This window comes from Canis lupus, chromosome 8, assembly GCF_003254725.2.
Source record: "Canis lupus dingo isolate Sandy chromosome 8, ASM325472v2, whole genome shotgun sequence".
Taxonomy (NCBI): domain Eukaryota; kingdom Metazoa; phylum Chordata; class Mammalia; order Carnivora; family Canidae; genus Canis; species Canis lupus.
In genome coordinates this window covers 36780743-36794665 of record NC_064250.1, presented here as the reverse complement: position 1 = coordinate 36794665, position 13923 = coordinate 36780743, and positions in this window count along the sequence as shown.

Genomic DNA, 13923 nt, shown 5'->3' with positions numbered 1-13923 from the left:
ACCCGCTCAGCGCCCGCCGGCCCGCAGGTCCCAGGGGCCTGTGTCCCCACCCGGCACATGGCGGGCTCTCGACAGCTACCCGTCGCCTGGGCGGACGGACGGCTGTATGACCCGAGGCCTGCAGGGGCGTGAGCACATGAGGGACCGACTACACGGCCAGCTGACTGCGGGCCGACTGGACGAGCAACCGAGTGACAGGTGACCACGGCCCAAACCACAGCCCCGCCAGCGAAGGATGGACGCCGGACGCCCGGGGAACTGCATCAGCCCGAATGAGTGAGGCAGGCGGCTTTGTGGCTTCATAGACCATGGCCGGAGGGCTCGGAGTCACAGCCTTCTGCGACACGTGTCTAGCTCGAAGTTCACACACTGATTTCTTTTTTTTTTTTTTTTAAGATTTTATTTATTTATTAATGAGAGATACAGAGACAGAGAGACAGAGACACAGGGAGAAGCAGGCTCCATGCGGGGAGCCCAGCGTGGGACTGGATCCCAGGTGTCCCGGATCACACCCTGGGCCGAAGGCGGCGCTAAACCGCTGAGCCACCGGGGCTGCCCCACAGACTGATTTCTGATGGACTTGGTATATCGGCGGTGGTACGTGAGAACCCCAGATCCTTTACATAAAGAACCAAATAGCTCAAACATACGTTCTAAAGCACAAGGCAGCCTAGTTACTCCTTCCAAATATTATCTATTTGATGCATTTGAGGATCCACATTCAACCCACCTCATAGGGATCCCGACAGGGATCTTCCCAGCCCCAGGCTAGACACCAAGAAGACAGCGGGGTTAAGAGGTAGCTCCCATCTGACTGGGAAGAGCAGGGAATAACACAGGTTGATAATCTGATCAGGTTCTACATCCAAAGCCAGGACAACCTGAGTGGGACCCACGGGCATCAGTTTTTTTGTTTGCTTTTAATCCCTGTGTGTTTAACACAGGTGATTCTGAGGCATACTTGTATTTAACAAGCACCAAGATCTGGCTCATTGGTCTTCAGAGCAACCCTCTGTGGTGGGTCCCCAAAGCAAAAAGACTTGAAATGGATCAGATGCGGAAAAAGAAAAAAGAAAAAAGGGATCCCTGGGTGGCACAGCGGTTTGGCGCCTGCCTTTGGCCCAGGGCGCGATCCTGGAGACCAGGGATCAAATCCCAAGTTGGGCTCCCGGTGCATGGAGCCTGCTTCTCCCTCTGCCTATGTCTCTGCCTCTGTGTGTGTGTGTGTGTGTGTGACTATCATAAATAAATTTAAAAATTTACAAAGAAAAAAGGAAAAAATGTAAAGATTGCCCCCGGAGTTTGGAACCTGTTCGAAACCCACAAACCAGTAGGTTAAGCTGCTGTGATGGGAAGATAATGAGTTGGGTTTGAACTCATTTGAAGGGTCAGTAGAACATTCATGAGGCTCTTTATTCATTAATTGTACTTACTTTTCTAAGTCAGAAAGCATTTGAAAAGTGATAACTCCAAGTATAAATTCAGTAAATGCTTTCTGAATAACTGATCTGTTTGATAGCAAGTATATTAGCCTGGAGCCAGATGAGGGATGAGAAGGGGTTGAGAAGTACATGGATGCCAAAGAAGTGGAGGCCCCAGGTATAGACAATTCTCTCCCAAACGTTAGCAGTGCAGGGAATGAAAGGGGATGGAGAGCTTTAGGGGAGGGGAGGGTTGAGGTAAGACTGGTTTTTGTTTTTCTTTTTTAAGGTAGAGGACTTTTCAACAGGAAGAATTATTTCTGTCCACATGTTCTAGTATGTAAAAGAGAAAAAATGTTTGCTTTTCTATAACTAAGTTGACCTTCTGGCCGGGGGCCCCATTCCACCTGAGGCTAGGGAGCTTGATTTTTAATTAGCTCAGGGTAAACTCCATTGATTCAGGTTTTTCTTGGGTAATTCCATTTTCTTGCCCTCCCCCCCCCCCCCCCCCCGCTTTTCTGGGGGATGCATCCAGGCTGGAGGAAAGAGCTGGACAGCATCAGCATGGTTTGCCAACAAATAAGACATTTAATGAGATGAATATCCCCAGAGGTCTCAGCTTCTCCAACCTCTCTGGAAATTCCCTGGCAATGGGACTTTTCTCTAAGAAGGGGAGTAGGGGGAATGGGTGCAGGATATTTGCAACTACATCTAACTACAGTCGTAGCTTAAGCAGTAGAAATATCTTCTCTCACATAAGAATGAACCCAAGGTTGAGGGGTTCTGTGGTGTGTTTAGCATCTCAACAAAGTCATGAAAATTCAGACTCTTTCCATCTTCCTACTCTGCCATCCTCACTTTGTGGATAAGAAGACTGCCACAGCACCAACAGCTCATATCCTTACATGGTATTCCAGAAGTTGCAGGATTCCTTCTCATCTCTCTCTTTTTAATCAGGGGAGATAATCTCTGTTAAAAAAACAAAAACAAAAACCCTCAAAAGAAAAAAAAAAAAAAACCTCAAAAGCCTTCTCCTTCTATTCCAGCTGCAATGGGAGGCTGGGAAAGCAAGTGTTCACTTTTTTTTTAAGAATTTTTATTTTATTTTATTTATTTATTTATTTATTCATGAGCGACCCAGAGAGAGAGAGGCAGAGACACAGGCAGAGGGAGAAGCGGGCTCCATGCAGGGAGCCCGACGTGGGACTCGATCCTGGGTCTCCAGGATCACACCCTGGGCTGAAGGCAGGCGCTAAACCACTGAGCCACCCAGGGATTGCAAATGTCCATTAACTTCAGCTTCCGTGACGCAAGGTAGGTTCTGTCGGCAAAGGAGAATGGGTAGGGTAGGGAAAGGTGGTTGGGCACCCCATCAGTATCTGCCATTGTCTTCTCACACCTCAGGAGGATCTCAGCTCCTTTATAACCCTTGCTCTCTCCAAGGCTGAAGAGACCCATTGCCTAAGGGGCTGGAAAACTGACTCTTAAAACACCCTATATTCTTTTTTTTTAAGATTTTATTTATTTATTAATTAGAGACACACAGAGAGAGGCAGAGACACAAGCACAGGGTGAAGCAGGCTCCATGCAGGGAGCCCGATGTGGGACTCGATCCCAGGACTCTAGGATCATGCCCTGGGCCAAACAAAGAAAGACAAAGGAAGCGGTGATCCGCTGAGCCACCCAGGGGTCCCAACATCCTATGTTCTTGCAAATCTATGCATCTTTTTCATGAACTTTTGCTTCTGAGATTCCAAAGCCAAGATTCTGGGGGGTTTTGTTGTTGTTGTTGTTTCCTATATAACCTGAGGCTATAGATGGCAAAGTCTAGTTAGAGACAGGGAGACCCACATGGTAAGTGAAATTACATGACAGGACTGAAAAAAAAACACACAAGTCAGTATCAAGCTATAATATTAGTACAATTTCAAGGGGGGGAGGAGTGTGTGGAGAGAGAAAGGATATAAAATATTGAGGCAAGACTGGGTGTTAGTTGAAAGAGTGGCTGGCATCACCAGCATAGCAGAGAGTTCCATCCTAGAAAGATGCATTTTCAGTCTCAGAAATGCAGGTTGAGGAATAAGAGAGACAATGCAAAGGGATTCTGGGGTTGGGAGAGAGAGGTTGAGGGAGTTCAGGCGTGCTGCCCGGTCCCCAAGTTCTCAATCATGTAAGAAGGACATGAGCTTAGTTACCAACAAGGAAGGAAGCAGAGAGGAGAGGTGGGGGAGAGCTGAGAGGGAATCCAGGCCACGAACAGAAGAGGCTACAGGGAGGGCTCACCTGGAATTGGACCTCTCGAGCATGAGAGGGAAGGTGGCCACATGCCATCTTCCTCCAACATGGCTGGGGAGAGGCCATGGAAGAGGATAGGACTTGGGGGGCCACAAAGAGGGAGGAATTCTAGGTCACTGTGTCCCTGAAATAGCCACAGGGGTGGAGGGATAAGAGGAGCCACAGAGGGAGTCAGGTGGGACTGGGAGAGTGTGGACAGGCTCAGGGCCTGAAGACCAGGAGGAGGGCTGGTAGGAGGCCCTGTGGTCTGTGAGAGTATCAGTGCTTTGGACTGCACGTCCATAGAGGGGGTCGGGACAGAGAAAGGACAGGACCTAGCAATTGCTTTCAGAGTATTTTAGCTAAGGTCATTTGTGATTATTGCCTGGCTCTTCTGACTTATTTGCCATAACTGTGAGGCAAATGACCACCCACATGGCTTGAGTTCATTTCCAAAATAAGAAAGGACAAATACCTCTTACACACATTGCATGGAAATTACTATATAGGCTCTCTGACCCCTGGCCTATGACCACATCCTGTTGACTTTATTAACTCTGGCTATAAACAAGAAAGGAGAACAGGGTGGGATGAGGGGCTGGGGCTGCCACCGCCACGCTGAGTGGGTCTGCGTCACCGCGGAGACTATTTTTGGTTGAGATAGCTATTGCTTTGTTTCTGTGTTAGAGTAGGTGAAAACAGAAAAATTATTTTGACTATAATTTGTGCATGTAGGCTGCGAGCTAATGAGCATTTTATCTGACAGGAGAGGAAATTTTTATTGTTTTGTGTAAAACTTGCCTTTGATTTTCATTCAGTCTCTATGTCTGTCCTAAGCCTCTGAACTCAAATACTTCAGAACATTCGATTTGATGTGGATTATGCTAATACGCAAATAAAGCTTTTAAAAAGTAGCCATTAGGTAATAAATGGCATCATATTCTGGTTGAACCCTTGCAAGTCACACAGGGAATGGGCGGAAGTATGACGGGACTTGTCAGGCAGAAGTCTGGCCTGAGAAGTGGAAGGCAAGGCCTGGGTGCCAGCCTGCAGTGCAGTGACTGAACTTCCAGCAGACACTAGACAGACTCACCGGCTTACAACTGGAAAATCACAGTGTTAGGCTTGCCCCTGTCTCATGGCAAGTTGTCTCCTTGCTAGTCCATACATGGTGCCAGGTTAATATGCGTAAGGTAGGAATTCAGAAGAGGCAAGGGAAAATAACCAGTCTGGAAAAGGAGACAGTTCGGAGACCAGGAAAGCAAATAGGTCAAAAGGAAGGCTTTGCTGTTCAGCATTAATTTATTTTTTATTTTTTAAAAGATTTTATTTATTTATGATAGACATAGAGAGAGAGAGGCAGAGACACAGGCAGAGGGCGAGGCAGGCTCCATGCAGGGAGCCCAACGTGGGACTCAATCTCGGGGCTCCAGGATCACGCCCTGGGCCAAAGGCAGGTGCTAAACCGCTGAGCCACCCAGGGATCCTCTCTCTTTTTTTTTTTAAGTACATTTTAGCAGTCATTAAAAAAAAGTTCAAGAATGTTTTATCACCTCATTTCAGAAAGCAATACACAGTTATAGAATATTAAAAATCTCAAGCAATACATACTCATCCTGATATCAAGTGCTTGGAGCAGGGTGAAGCCAAAGGCCTAGAAATGCATCCTAATAAGCTGTTCACTGTTTTTGCCAAAGTCAAGTAGGTCAGCTTTCACCAGCTCTGGGCCTCAGACCACCTGGTACACAATCACCTGGAGAACTTGTTACAAATGCTAATTCTCAGACCCCAACCAGCACTCCCAGGAGCAGAAGCTGTAGCAGTGGGACCCTAGGATGTGCATATTAAATTAGCTCCCCAGGTGTTTCCAGTACAGCCTAAAATTAGCAAACCTCTGACCCAAGTAACAGCTGGTGACAGGACAATAAAACTACCGAAACACCTGGAATGTCAGACCTGGGAGTTTCCGCTCGCTCTGGTCTCTTCATCTAACAACAGAGAATGGAAGTACTGATAAGTTCTAAATGCTGAGAATTCAGCCACTAGGAAACAAATTCAGTTTTGACAAACCTTTTCAATATGTGGTTTTTACTCCAACCTAATTAAAGACCATTCGTTTAAAAATTAAAGTCCATTCTTTTAATGCTTCATAAAGATAGAGAACTGGTTATATAATTCTCAGTAATTCTTCATATAGTAAGAAAAAGTTCCAAGAGTCATAGGGCCACATTGTTGCTTTTCTCTTTCCAAGCTTAAGTAACTTTCATTCTTTGGCGAAGTACTTACTTGTTTTAGCTAGAAGAATAGGATATGATTTTTTCAAAACTGTGTTTTATTTGAGTAACTCTTAGACAAGAGCTTTATGGTTGTCAGGAAATAAAACACCCACTTCACTCTACCTGTGAGTAGCTAATATTTTTTCAATTGGACACAAGGGAATAGAGCTAGATAACTATAATGGGCAATGTAAATAAGGTTTAAAACAGTGATTTGCAATATTAATGTATTGCAAGCTAGAATACAACTTCTAGTTTTAGTAAATCATTCTCTGTATCATTCTCCTTAGCTCTATCTTCTAAACCTATAAACATCTTGACCTTTTGATCCTGGGCTTCCCTCTGGCTGAACCAGTTTGTCTTTGTTCTCATGCAAACTTCTGAAAAGAACAATCCATACTTCCCATCCACAGTGCATCACTTCCAATTTAATCATCAACTCAGCACTAAAATTAGCCCTTTGCCTTGATCTCTTTGGGCTACTATAACATACCATAAACTAGGTTGTTTAAACAGCATTTATTTCTCATGGTTCTGGAGGCTGGGTAGTTGAAGATAAGTCACAGCAGATTGGTATCTAGAGACAGGCCTCTTCCTGGTTCATAAAGGGCCATCTTCTGTATCCTCACATGGTGGAAGGGCTAAGGGAGCTCTCTGGGGTCTCTCTTGTAAGTGCACTAATCCCATTCATGTGGGCTCCACCATCATGACCTAATTGCCTTCCAAGGCCCCACCTTCCAAAAACCACAGCACTGGGGATCATGCTTCAACATAAGAATGGGGGGGACACAACATTCAGTCTTTAGCACCCTCAGTAAAAGCAGTGACCTAATTGCCAAATGCAAAGGATAATTTTCAATATTGTATCATAGTGCTGTATATGAGGATAGTACTTACTACTCCATCCTTAGGATTCTACTCCCTTGGCTTCTGTAACACTTCGTTTTCCTCAATTTCCTCCTGTCATGTTATTATCAATGGTTCTCCAAGGTTCCTCACCCCTCCAGAGTGTCCTTATATTTGGTGTTCCATTCTCGGGTCACTGCTCCATCCTACACACTCCCTTACTATACTTTAAAAAAAAGAAAGATTTTATTTATTTATTTATTCATGAGAGACATAGAGAGGCAGAGACAAAGAGAGAGAAGCAAGCTCCATACAGGGAGCCCGATGTGGGACTCGATCCTGGGACTCCAGGATCACGCCCTGAGCTGAAGGCAGACGCTCAACCGCTGAGCCACCTAGGTGTCCCATCCCTTAGTATCCTATAATCTCTCCTGGTTTCACTAACCAATTCTTTGCAATATGTTGTGCAGTCTCCCTTGAGATTCACACTCACCTGTGTGGGGTGAAAGTATAGGCTCTGGAGCCAGAACACACAGGTCCAATAATGTCTTCATCACTCACCAGCCTTGTGATATTGGGCAAGTTACTTATTATCATCGTGTCTTTGTTTCTTCAGTAAAATGATGATACAGAATACCTCCTAGGACTTCTACTTCTGGCAGTATGACAAATCAGATACTTACAAAGGGCATACCCACTCTTCCTGGATAAATTACTATAAAAATAAATTTTAATGCATTCCTGCACTCACTAGAAAGTAAGGAAAATCTCCAAGGGGAAAAAGAAAACAATGAGCTGAAACCAGAGAAGTAGCCAATATGTTGTAAGCAAGTAGAATAGAGACCAGCAAAGTGGAGTTGACCTGATAACTCCTGCAATCAAGAGACCAAACTTGGAGCTTAACCTGAGATTCCAAGGACCCTAGACGTACCAGAATAGTAGTATTCCTGGCTCACAGCAGGCATTAATATAAGTCTTCTCTAAAGGAAAGCATCTCAGATTAGGTACACAGAATTCCTACTTGTTAGGTTTGAGAAAATACAAACTCCAAATACAACTAGGATAAAATTCATCATGAATGAGAGCAGAAACTACAAATTATAGACTTGTAGAATTTCAGATATTGAAATTATCAGATACAGAATATAAAACAATTGTTTGAAATAGTTAATGAAATAAAAGTTGAACTTAAAAAAACAAGGAACAAGAGAATATCAAAAATATCTAGGCACATATAGAAATCTCAGAAGTGAAAAAACAAAATGGAAATTAAAAACTCACTGGAATCAGTCATGGCCTGACTTGGACTTGGCTGCCCCTGGTACCACAAATTCCAGCCTAAAGAGGCTTACTGGAAGCCCATGCCTGCCTGGTTTGATTTCACCCAGGCTAGTCACCCAGGCTTTATACATTACTAGAGATCCTTCCCTCATTCCATCAAAAAATTGGTTATCAGGAGAAGTGTGTAAATCCACCAGAGGACAAAGAAATTTCTGATGATACAGCCCTAAGGAGACATTCTACATTTTTCATTTTCTTCTCTGAAGCAATAAATCCCAGTTACGGAGATACAGAAACATTATAAAGAGATAGGCTCTGGATTCTGTAGTTTTGTGAATTATAGTTGTAAACATAAAGGATTTTCAGAAAGAAGGCTAATAGAGTTATTTACCAGTAAAACATACACAGTATGTGGGTAATTTTGTTAATAATTTGGTATTTGTTAGGTGTCAGTGGGAATACTAAGGAAGATAAGCTATATTTTTTGATTGGTTGATTCATCTTAAATTAAAAATAGAATGATTTTCCAGACATATGATCTCTAAATAGAGGACAGGATATTTCATTGTTTTTGTTTTAAAGATGTATTTATTAGAGTGCATGCACAGAGTGGGAGGGACAAAGGGGAAGGGAGAGGGAATCTCAAGTAGTCTCCTGCTCAGCACAGCGTGGAGCCCAAGGTCTGGTGGATCCCTCGATCCTGAGACCATGACTCAAGCCAAAAATCAAGAGTCAGTTGCTCAACCTACTGAGCCACCCAGGCACCCCAGGGTATTTTGTTTTCAAATGCAATGCTAAAATTGGGGAAATTGCCTGGTGTGAAAATCTTACAGGCAACTAAGTTTACAAAAAAGAATACTTTCAGTTAACCACGTGTAATAAAATAGTGTGTAAAGTTAGCAGGAAAGTCAGTATACCAGTTATGCTGCAAGAAACTAAGAGATAAATCAACCATTTAAAACATTTAACAAAGGCACAAGAGTTAACAATTTGTGAGACTTTAGCAAAACTCATTTTATTTAAATCACATACACTGTAAAAAGCTCAACAAATCTTGGGTGTTGACTTCTCTAAAAACAGTTAAGCTAACACAGCCCAATTAATTAGGTACTATGCTGACAAGGTATTGGAAATCATCCTGTAGGTAATGTAACTATATGAAGGCTTTCTCTTTTTTGTTATCTTAAATAAGATTTTTTTAAAAGCCTTATATTAAAGCACTGGTAAGAAAAGAAGGCCAGTGTATATAAAAAGGTTTCCCTCATAACATAATCTGTAATTAGCCTGATGATTGGTCTTTGCAGCTTACAACCAAAAGCAAATTAATAACATAATTTGATAATTCTGTAGTGCTTAGCATTTTAGAAAGATTAACTTCCCTGAAAAATCAGGGATTTTTAACATTTTCAGAAGTGCACCAATTTCTTTCAAGCCATTAGGTTAGTATCACACTGAATTATATTAAATATATTTGGGTGACCTAAATGAGCTACTAAAGTCTCCAAAAATACTAAGTGGAACCTTGGTAACTTGGGAGACACTCAGGGCACAAATTCAGTAACTTCTGGGTGAATAGGAAGCTATTACCTCATTCGTTTCTGTGATAAAAGCAGAGGCAGGGGGATCCCTGGGTGGCTCAGTGGTTTGGCGCCTGCCTTCGGCCAAGGGCGTGATCCTAAAGTCCCGGGATCAAGTCCCACATCAGGCTCCCTGCATGGAGCCTGCTTCTCCCTCTGCCTGTGTCTCTGCCTCTCTCTCTCTCTCTCTGTCTCTCATGAATAAATAAATAAAATCTTAAAAAAAAAAAAAAAAAAAGCAGAGGCAGGTGCAACCCTTGAGAGATCCAGGTTGATACAGCTTCACTCCTGCCTGAAAAAGGCAGGTAGAACTCAGGCGGAAAGCCTGAGTCCTACTGACCTAAGGAGTCAGAGAAGGAAGCCTGGGTTGTCAGAGTGGTTAGACATCGAGATGGGCAACCCCCAAATGTGAGTGTAAAACGCCCTCACATCTTAGGCTGCAAGCAGGCAAGAACTCCAGTGATTCCAAAACAAGCGAACTGCTCAAGAGCTCCAAGGTCAAGCCCTGCCAGGAGAATGATGTGGCTAACACTCCAGGCTTTACTGTGCCCTGTGGCTTGTGACCCTGCTACACTGGCCACAGCGGATGGTTACCAGGGACCTATGCCGTAGTTAAGGGCAGCCATCCTTTGGGTAGATGTAAGGGAGGCCAAAATAATCCACTGGAATAATCTGTCCAATCAGGAAGATCTCTTTTGGTTTATTCAGATCCTCTTTCAGAGGATGCCTGCGTGGCTCAGCAGTTGAATGTCTGCCTTTGGCTCAGGGCGTGATCCCAGAGTCAAGGGACTGAGTCCCACACTGGGCTCCCCTCAGGGAGCCTGCTTCTCCCTCCGTCTCTGCCTCTCTCTCCGTGTCTCTCATGAATAAATAAATAAATAAATCTTGAAAAAAACAAAAGATCCTCTTTCAGGAGCAATAAAAGTAGCAGACAGAGAAATGCACAGAGAGAAGCTGGAAAACACATGAATAAGAGTATGCATTTTGTGACTACATAGCAATGGACATCCATTTCAAAGATGAGGACACAACCTAGCCATCTGAGAGGCTGTGTTCACTTAGTGACAAAGAGCCATTTTTTCAGCTCTCCGGGAAGCTGTGCCTCTGAGGAGATGGCTGCCTTACTGTCCTCCGTATTCTGAAAATAAGCCTCCAGGTTCTAAGATAACATGAATGTGCCTTTGTTCCTTGCAACCACAAGGAGCCTGTCCAAATTTATCCTAAAAAAAAAAAAAAAAAAAAAAAAAAAACCAGACCTGCAATATACAACACATTAAATCAAATAATTCAGGCATACTACATTACTACATGAGAAGGGGTACACCGTCTGAGGTTTTGGCATCTACTTTTTACTATAGGGAATTTTTTTAATGTGCAATGGAAATTCTTACATAGTTGTTCAGAAGATAAATGAAAATGTGAATAGTTAAGCACCACAGAGTCTTCTCAATGCCATTTAAAAAGCAAGCATTCTTTGAACGGTAATTGAACTCAAGAATCAAGAGGAAGTTAGGAAGGCATTAGCAACTTCTGCTTATTTTTCCAGGCTCTTTACATGAAAGCAAAAGTAAATTTCAGTTCATAAAGATATCTCAATTAAGGGTTATTTTATCTCTCTATATATTTGTGAATCTTTTTGCCATAACCAAAATAGGTTATTAAGAGGAGGATATATATTGTGCCTAATTCAACTTGAAAAAAGGAAACCAGGAGCTCCTTAAGCTGTCAATTGAGGTAGGAGAGCTGTCTCATGTCAATCTGAAAATCTGTGTAAACACATAAGCCTCTGATTATTGTCTTAAGAAAATCACATCAAAAGTCACACTAAGCTAAAGCACCTAGGTGGCTCAGTTGGTTAAGCCTCTGCCTTTGGCTCAGTCATGATCCTGGGGACCTGGGATGGAGCCCAGCAGCAGGGCAGGCTCTCTGCTCATCAGGAATCGGCTTCTCCCTCTCCCCCTGGCTCATGCTGTCTCTCAAATAAATAAAAATCTTTTTTTAAAAAAAAGCACACTAAGCACTAATAATCACTCTGGTTTCCTTGGCATCCAAGTATTTTTTAAAAGCTTACACTTTCCAGAGGTTATTATTCTGAAGCTTAGAATTTCATTATCTTTGCATTTTCAAAGCACTATGCAATTCTAAGTATTTGTGACAAGTCTGTGAGACAGTTGTGTATTATCTTGAATTTACAGCTGAGAAAAGGATTTAGACAAAAAGGAATTTTTAAAGGATACACAATGAATCAGTGGCAGAACTAGGATACAAATATTTGACTTTCTAGTCTTCTAGGTCAGGAAAATTACAGGTATTCAGATCATTTACATAAATGTATTTTTAATGCATTTCCCTATTATACCACTGTTCTGGAAATCTCTGTAAGAAGTCTTTGCCTGAAAGTTGGTTCATTATCTCTCCTTTGGCAGTAGAAAATAGCCTGCAGATGGTATAACTGTGTCTGTTTCAGGGAACAAGCACTTTAATTGGGTATTAAAGAGATTGGGGATGTTTCCCCACAATAAATATATCCACTCACAGGAGACCTTTGAGGCATTACGAAGAGGTTATAAACCCAAATGGGATTGTAGGTGTACTTACAACATAAACTCAAAAGAGTACCAGAAGAGAAAACAAACACACTGTAGTTTTTCATAGCAAACTGCACATTTCCAGGGTAGTTTTCTTCTGAAGACATAAATTACAATACTTCATTTCCAAAGTGAAAAATATTTCCCTAATCAGTATCTGTACAGCCTCCATTTCCTTTATGGTTCTGCTGCTTTCATTCATGGTTTTAGATACTCCAAGTAAACCTGGTACATAACAGTAAAACTACTAGATTCCAAATTTCTACTTTGAACAGTACTATATTAAGATTTCTGAAAGTGGAATGGTTTTAAAATACAGCTTGTGGCTATAAATACTACCACACAACTTGTCTTCCTCAGAAAACATTAATTTAGTAATAAACATTAAAATCATGTATTTATAATTCACAGCAATTGTTTTATTATAATCAGGATGACAATACAAATAATTTAATAGGTAGCTAGTATTATGACACCATATTTTAATTCTGAAAGTATACTGTTAAACATGAATATTTTCTATTTAAATTCTATTTTAAGGGACGCCTGGACAGCTCAGCGGTTGAGCATCTGCCTTTGGCTCAGGTCATGGTCCCAGAATCAAGTCCCACATGGGGGGGCTCCCTGCATGGAGCCTGCTTCTCCCTCTGCCTGTGCCTCTCTCTGCCTTTCTCTCTGTATCTCTCATGAATAAATAAAATCTTTTTAAAAAATTCTATTTTAAAATTTGATTTCATATTTAAAGCAAATCTATCAAGTGATTCACACCCTATCTTCATAATATATTCATGAAAAACTTGCTATCAGCTAAAGCATATACTGTGTCAGAAGTAGCCATGTAATAATTCACAACTGCTTAGTACAATTTTGTTACTCTTAACTGTCTACATTTTCTGCTGTTAAGATTCAGGCTATGTTCAACTGGCAAAAATTACAAAGATTGATAACAAGTGTAATGGAGATGTGGAGAGACCTCGTAAATACTGTTAGTGGGAATGTAAATTGGCAGTCTTTTTGGAGCTTGCTTTGGCAATAATTAACAAAATTCTATATACATTTATATGTATATATACATACACACACATAGTCCGACATGCAAATTCATGTATAGATTTTCCCAACAGAAATATCAACCTAAGTGAACCAAAATATACACCCAATGATCAACACAGCAGTGTTCGAAATAGTGAAAAATGAAATGAACCTGTGCAGAGAAGAGGCACCAAAGTAGGCCTGAGATTGTAGTCCTTAGAAGGGCCTTCCTGCAAGGTTGGCCATTGGCTGACATTTGTGAATTTGGCTGGTAAACGGCTGCCTACACTGAAATAAAGCTCTCCCTGAAGACCCAAACCTGTATATGAAGCCATCATGGAACTGACGTACTTTACAACCCAGAGAACCACTCTGCGTTGAGACTCCACTGGTTTTCACCTTTTCTTATTGCTTAGGCCACTTCAAAATAGGGTTTTACTGCTTGCAGTCAGAAGTATTCCTTTGGATTTCCATTTCTGTTGGCTTATATAAAATGACACTGAAATTATAGGCAAGAGCCCTATATTTGTATCCCAGATGCATCACTTACTAACTCTGTGAATGTGGGCAAGGCACTTACCATCTTAAGATAGAATTTCTTCATCGTACAAGTGAAATGGTACTTTGT